We start from the raw sequence: 8,589 nt of genomic DNA, 5'->3' as shown, positions 1-8,589 counted from the left end.
AATTTTGATGCCATTCTGGGTGTTTTTTTTTTTTTTTTTACTTTATCTTCAGTCAACAAATTAGCTGCGTTCTTACATCTTCAATTATGAGATAAATTTAACGTACAAACCTTTGAGAATATGGAAACGTGAAGATTGACCATAGAAATGTGGGAAGGAAATCTCTTTAATGACGAAATTGTCTTCATAGAACAATTTCGCACAACTAGAAAAGCACTGTATGTCTTGATGCAACTCGACGGGGTGTGGGTGTTAGTTTAGGAACCACATTATTAATTTGATGGTCGCCGAATTTATCTCGTACATTAATAACAAGGATTAACTCACGGGGTGTTCAGGTAGACAAACTCTTCCTTTACTTTGTCTACCATCTTCACTATTGATACTCCCTGGGGTATTAAAGAGAGAAAGAAAAAACAATTATAAATCCTACGGAAATAATGGGAATAAAATGTCAAATTAGGTGTTAAATCTTTTTATTTCTCATAAATATTACAGTAGATTAACAGCTGCCATAATCCTGATGCAAATTTTTGGTCGATTCAGGTTTCTTTTTCTTATTCTAAATCACCTTATACATTATCTTAATAACTATATGAAGCCAATGTTGAGTAACAAAAATCCTTACGATAATTTTCTTTACACAGGTAAAAATAAGATATGTTATGTCTTTCCTGCTTACAGTCATAATCTCAATGTAGTATTTTACAGTAACTTTTGTGAATCTGATGAATTTCTACGCTTTCAATTTAGAGAAAATTTTAACTTGTGTATACAGTATACGGTATTTGAGAACCTGGGCCTTGTAGGGGAAACTTAACATTGTATACATAAGTTCCTCATGACTGGATAAAACTGCTCTCCGGTAAGTAAAGACAAATTTTTTAACATATATTTGAGATTCGAGACTTAGTAAATTGAATCCAGTACTTATAAGGTGAAACTGGGATCTGTTCTCCTCATCTCCACTACACTTTGGGGTCACATCTGAGGTATAAGTTTGTCATAATATACTTTTTGGATCCAGTGTGTTTGTGTGCGTGTAAAGATTATACAGTAATGTGTCACTGGGCTTAAAAATCAAGTGTACAGTACAATAATGCCAACTTTAAGCCTTTGAACTTAATCACGCACAAGCTACCTGTGTTTTAAGAGGTTATTTCCTAAACACCTAAGTTATTTGCATATGATAAAGTTCCAAAAACAGTAACTTTCCGACTTTGAATATGCTTAAGAATGGAATCCTTTACACCACAACTTATTTGTACAGCACTGGCAAACAATAATCCTTTCTCACTGTCGATTTCTTTACATAGTATATTATATAAAACTGTATACAGTACATACTAACTTAAATTCATAGAAAAAATATATCAAGAAGTCGCATAGATAAGTATATATTTGTTAAACCGTACAATAATAGGTACACTTGTGTGCTCTGACAAGATTAAACTAAAAACAATTCCATAATACACTCTTAACTGAACATAACCAAGTATAATCTTACTAACCTACTCCAGTTAGTCCTTTCCAAACTAGTCTAAACTTAATGTAGTAACACATCAATGTACACTTTTATACATAGTTTAGTACCTATCATCTTGAGACCATTAAGTACCAGTTCTCAATTCAATGTTGTACACATCGTGGAGATGACAAACAGTCACTCGTACACTAGATTCTCATCCATGAGATATGGAAAAATATATCTATGACTAGTACCTTGGTGTAACTAATGAACACATTATTCTACATGGCTTATTCACATATACTGTAGTTATTGTATAACACTGCCATAAGGGCACAGGAATCACTCATGATTTGGAAGCATCTCTCTCATGGTAATACTGGATGTATTAGCATTTACAGGTACTGTACTGTACAGGGGGTCCCTGGGTTACTAAGGGGTTTCATTCCTGAGGACGTTCTTAAGTCGGAACGGATTTGTATGCAAGTCGGCACACATGCTACACGCATACCGTACTTACAGAACAATGTTTAAAATCCCACTATATCATAGCCCAAGTCCTTAAATCCTGTATACATCTAAAATCACTAAAGACACAAGAAGAAATAGAATGACAAAATACAATAAATTAAAGTAAAACAAGTCAAGTAAATAAAACCGTAAATTTCAAGTTTAACCCTCTGTTTGTATCGGCAGGCGTTCATAAGTCTGGGACCCCCTGTATATGGCTGCTTTTAAATAATCAACTTAATTTACTTTCATAAAGCTTTGTACTGTATATCATATACAGTACAGGTTTGTTAAAATAATTATGATCATCTGTAACATAAAAATGGCTTTGAATGAAGTAAAGTTTTTATCACACTTTTACTTAAATAACCACTGAGATGAAGGTGAGCAAAAAAAAAAGATTGTAGTCCCAACAAAAGCTTTATTGGTTCAGTGTTTTCCCAAGTACAATCTTGTCCTCTTGATGCTGCCAGCTCTTGACATCTCCACTCAAAAGTGTTTTCCACAGTAACAAACTTTGTTGGCAGTCAAATACTGCACGAACTGGACAGTGACGGAGATTGAACATTACGTAAACATATTAAAAGTAATGTATGTTAAGTTAATATTGATCATTCTTTATTTGTGTTACAGTACTATATACTACTGTATTCAAAACAACAAATTTATTAACTAAATTTTTCTTCTATCATTCAATTTTAAGAACATTTAATAATTCAACTAAATTTATCTTTATTCATTGTTTCCACGCTCAAACATAAACTTTACCAAAAATAAAGAGATCAAACAAATTACAGCTTCTCCCTTTGACAATTGAAATTTGAAAATAAAAGACAGTTTAATTATTTTTAGGAGACAAATTTTATCATTCACCGAGTACTCGAGAACTTCATCATTTAAAAACCATCAAATTTATCTCTTGTCTGCCAATTTGTACTCGGCTTATAAATTATGGACAGAGTATTGGGATCATGTCAAGATGTGGCAGCTTTCAACAAACATCAGGTGAGGGCTGACAGTAATTATGATTTTGTTTCCTGCTAATAACAGGTTAACTCCTCATATATGATCATCATAACTGAAAACCACACAAACATCCAAGCTAAAAGCTCTTCATAACACATTTTCCAGGAATAAGATCACATACAAGTGTTGTCCTTATCATTTACAGGTATTGACTGGCAGATGATCATATAAATCCACACACAAAGACAAAAGTTATATTTCTGAAAATCATAAAAGATTCCACTCGGTCAGAGATTTCATAACAAATGATTTCCAAAAACATCCTTCTGTCTTTATAAGGTTTTATCATATCTGGAAATATGAGTGTTGGGGTCTCTTACTTCCAGCATCAACAAGCAGAGGCAAAGTTCCTGGAGAACTAATAATTATTTCTGCCACATTCAGTTTGTGAAATTAAAAATCCTGTTGCCTTCATTAATGATAACAGTTCACTGACCTGACCCGATGTTAGAGCAACAAGAGTTTATTGGATCCAGGGTTTCAGAGGTTCATACAATGAATACTGTACAGTACTAGATGTACTGTATTGCTCATAACTAAATGTTGTAGTGCTTCTATAATGAAAGTTATCCTACTATGTATTCTTGCATCTTCACATAACGTACCAGCAGTATTCACTATATGAACCTTTAAGAACATGGATATACAAGATTTAACTTGGGGACACTACTGGTGTCATATGGAGACATGGAATCCTGTTACCATACAAATGTAAAATGCTTTTTATATTTTTCATTGTTTGCATATACAGTACAGTACTACACAATAATTATAACACTACACAATTATGTGCTTAAGCTTAAAATCAATACCAATAATTTACATGCAATAGAATAAAGTATACTGTATAGTATTCCATAACTGTACCCGATGCAAAGCCGACTCCTTGAATTTTGCAACTAGTTTTAGAGTTGAAATATTCAATGATTAAATAGCAACCGAAATATAAAGCAAGCCTCAACAGATTAAAGAACCACAGATTTATGTATGAACACTAACACCATTTCTGTAGGAAACCATTCTCCAAAGTCCATTATAAAAGTTTTACCAAATATTATTATTGCATTTTTTGCCAGATACTGAACATGAATAATTGGTAGTTGCAATATTATATAGCTATCTGCATATGAGGCATCCTGCATCGTAAGGTGCATTCAGACCATCCAGGGCAAAACCCGTTTTTTGTTGGAAAGCATTATTTTCGGCCTAGATCTATATGATGGTAGTTGATAAAATCTCCTTACTACACTACACTGTAAATAAGGTTGAAAGCCCTTTGAAAATAGGGTAGAACATCGATTTGTGGCAGACAGGAAATTATGGGCTTGGCTTTCGAGTCGTAAGGTGCTCTCATCCCGTCAGTGAGTGAGTGAGAGGAGCGGGTGGCCAATCACAGCAGCCATCCTACAGCCTCCTCCCCCAGGTGGGATCTACACCCTGACATCGATTAAAGTAAAAAAAGCCATAAAAGGGAGGGAGTTTTGTTGCTTCAAGTCAACATTGCAACAACCTAGTACATTACTGCATGATGCGCTACCTACCATCTGCAAGTACAGTCCTTTAGCTTCAAAATGCATGAAAAATGAATGCTGTATCTCAAAAAACAATAAAGTTTTGCATGTTTGAAGTTGGAAAAACTTTAAAGGCGGTTTTCTTGGTTTCAAAGTTTGGCACGAATAACCCATACAATGCAGGGCGCCTCATATGTAATCACTCCATTATTTTACTGCTCTGTATCACTAAAAACAAAAGTCACTGGTGAGGTTCGTCTACACCGTAATTACTAATCATAACAAGTGCAAATAATGTAGTTCATATACAGTATTAAGTTTGGCAACACTGATTATCGAACTCAGCCTCAGTGAATGAAATAACATAACACTATACAGTACAGACTACACTCCCAACATTTTCAACCCAAGACAGTAATTTTAACTGTAAACTTTTACCGAAATAACTATGCCAGGCAGACACATTACACACAACATTAAACCATACCTAAGCACTATAGCATAAAATGGACTTTGTATAGAGTTAATGCTGAAATATTTCAAGCATTATAAGGTGACTGTGCCTCAATGCAAATCACTGGCATGGTGTTAAGAACCATCAAGGAACTTGAAATGTATATCCTATATATTCCTTCAACACAGTAAAAAGCTATTTCCTGTAGTTCACAAGGTGTAAGCTTGCTATTTCTGGAGGTTTACAAGCTTTAAGGAGGCCACTTCCGACAGATTACAGCTTTTTACCCTTTGACATGCATTTTGATTTTGCCGATGGTTCTATAAAGGTGTGTAAAATTTAGCCCTGATAATCCTGTACACTTTGATGGCCAACACTTAAACTTGCATCCTACCAAACACTATTCTAGTTCAGCTAGTGAGAACACTAAGGAAGTCAGCTCATATTTATAAGTTTGATATGACCACAATAATCACTGATTATGTTTTAAATGTTAGCAGTTAAACAAAGACAAGCAAAACATCTTGGTGCACATTGTGGTACAGATATCAGTCAATTACAAGAAGACAAGTTAACACCGTACAAACTTCATAATTATGTGTGAGGGAGTATGGGAGGGGGTCAAAGAACTTTCCACATTCAATATGTGCAACATTAAGTGTTTGCAAAGTCCTTTCTCACTACTGGATTAAATTTAAACACAGGTTTGTATTTAACATACCTTATAGATTAACTACATACAGTACCACAAAAAATTGCTTAAGGAAAGATACTGTAGTGCGATGTGTGTCAAAACCTTCCACAAGACGAATTTATAGTTCAAAAGCTTTTAAAAACAAAATACCTGTATTGAGTATATGATAATACAACACTGTAATAATTTATTGTTTACCAATATTGACAAAATACAGTACTGCTCTGGATAAAAATGAAAATACCTGTCATTCAACTATCACCACAAAAGCTAGCTACAAAATATCAGAACTGCAGTACTGTATATACAGTATAGTGTCTTTATGGAGTTTTATCTGAAACTCAATTTTATTGTATCATATGACATGTTGGTTAAACTTTAGCTCATACAAATCAAAACAAAGTCTATCTCTTTTCCAAAACATATAAAACTAAATTTTTATTTATCCGTGTACCCTGTATATATGTATGTATGTGTGTGTGTGTGTGTGTGCGTAATTCACACGACATTAAAACATTATCTTAATACTATAAGGTAATCTGATACTGTACAGAATATCTTGGCAATGAAACCAAAACTCTTCAATGTTAGTCAACTGTACAGTTGTAACAAAGAGAATTTGGCAAGGAGGGAGTGTAAACTGTGCCTGCCTCATAATTTAACAACAAAAATAAATAAATAAACCAACAAATTTGCCGGGTGGAAAGAAAATTTCAGTTTTAATCACCACCACTTAACAATGTTGCCAAGTCTCCACCTACCCCTACCCTCCCATACCTCACCTCCTTCCCTTCCTGTCTGCCAAGTTCTTTTTGTCCACAACTGTAGTCGACTAGTACTACAATCTGTTCACCTCTCTCTCTCTCTCTCTCTCTGAAGCACAAACCCCAAGACTCAGACTCAAGAATACACAGCATTTATGGACAGAATAATGCATCAGTGTCTGCTGCTTCAGGGTCAGGAGTCTGAATGTCAGGGTTCGTGGTTCAGAGGAGGAGGCGAACAGACTCAAGAGGGGTTAAGAAGATACATATTTTTTACACAAAGTGAATTAGTACGGAAAACTAATATTTTCTGCGTGTGAATAATTATCTCAGGGTTAATTTTAATTGATCTTCTCTATCTGATGTTATATGGCATCTAATTACAGTATTGCCTCATGTGGGAACACTGCAAGAGCATTAAGCTTTGTGGTTTTATGGGACGAGATACTGTATATGTTGACTTGAAAATTATATGCATCAGACACTGCTTGTTTAGTTCACTGCCTATTGGAAGAAAGAAGAAGAAAACTTTGGATAATGTAAAATAATAAAATTTGGGTTCATGAATGAATAATGTTTTAATTTCTTTAACTTTTTACACTGAAACCCAAAGTATAAGCTTCATGTTAAAAAATGGTATGAATTCCTTAATCATGTATTGCTACAAAATGTAAAGTATAAAAATATATACTACTATAAACACAACAAATATAAATCATTACTGAGAGGACAATGGTACAGTTATTGGAGCACCAGAATATTAGACACCCCAGCTTATCTGACCTGAAGATTGATCAGATGGGGTTACGTTAGCATTGAGGTGGTTATCTTTAGGTGAAATAATATAGGGTTGTCTAATTGACAGGTGTCCCAGATATCACTATTGAATTGGTGGTAGTTTATCCACAGATTTGAATGAAAGACTAGACTGATCACCAGATATGTTTTATGAACAAGCTTGAAGACTACATTATTTGTGACTTCTTGTATTCAATGGTAATATATCTAACTGGTATATGCTCAACTGTTTACTGCAATTGCTTGTATTTGATTGATCATTTGTATGCGTCTCCCTTACACATGTGCTGTGATTTAATATTTTCTGCATTTACTGTACAGTACAGTACGGTACTTATTTTTTTGCAAGTGAAACATCAAACCCCTTAATCTTTCATCTCAAAACAAAATATAGCTTCATCACTGATTGCAACCAAGTGGTCTTCAAGAGCCAAGTGCAATGATTGTTCTAGAATAATTTTTCAGATTATGATTGTCTGATAAATGTAAAATTTTCCAAATTCAAGATCCCATATACAGTACAGTACAATACTTCATTTAACCATGGATGGCACAGTCGGAGGCAGGGACCCCTATTAAGCCGTGGGCTTCCTTCCCCTATAACAAGGCCACTACAAGATAGAGTGACTTGGAGCTGGCAGACGCTCGCCCCACAAGAGGGTCACAGATCAAGATTGAAGAATCCGCAAAGTCCAGAAAACTGTAAGGGCAAACTTTTTCGGAGTGAGAGTTGTGAACTCTTGGAACAATCTACCAGAAAGTGTTGTGACGGCACCAAGTGGGAGCTCTTTCAAGAAGAGACTTGACCAACACTGGAGCAGGTTCAGGCACATTCAGGAGCCAATGCATGCCCAGTACCTGCCGACAGTGCGTAACAGAGAGCCAGTACACAACTAGTACTTGCCAACAGTGCGTGACTGAGATGTAACGAGCCGATCAGTGGTGAAGAGAATAAAAGTATAAGATATGTGAGGCTTTTTGTAAATTCTGATGCTTATAGAATACTGTACTCAACCCCTCATTGTCATTTTTTCTTTAGGCAAATATTATCTAACAAAGTTATTTTCTAGATTTTGAGAGAATAGTTTTAACTGGAAGAAATTCTGTATGTATGCAGATTACACCCAACTAACACTTATTCAGAAACTATGGTGAATTACACAATTATTTTATTTCCATGTAAGTAAAAAGAAAAAATTTCACCTTAACTCATTTCTCCTGATGTCCAATAATTCAGGTTTTTCTTTTTCATTCCGCAAATTAATTATCATTAATTATGTAAGGTGATATTACAAATATATTTTCTTGTTTGCAAAATTGTAGAAAGCATCCACAGGTGGTATTCCCCTAGGGTATGGGACTGT

This window comes from Homarus americanus, unplaced genomic scaffold (genome assembly GCF_018991925.1).
Source record: "Homarus americanus isolate GMGI-L3 unplaced genomic scaffold, GMGI_Hamer_2.0 scaffold48016, whole genome shotgun sequence".
In the NCBI taxonomy this organism is placed as follows: domain Eukaryota; kingdom Metazoa; phylum Arthropoda; class Malacostraca; order Decapoda; family Nephropidae; genus Homarus; species Homarus americanus.
Note: the sequence above shows the minus strand (reverse complement) of the source record.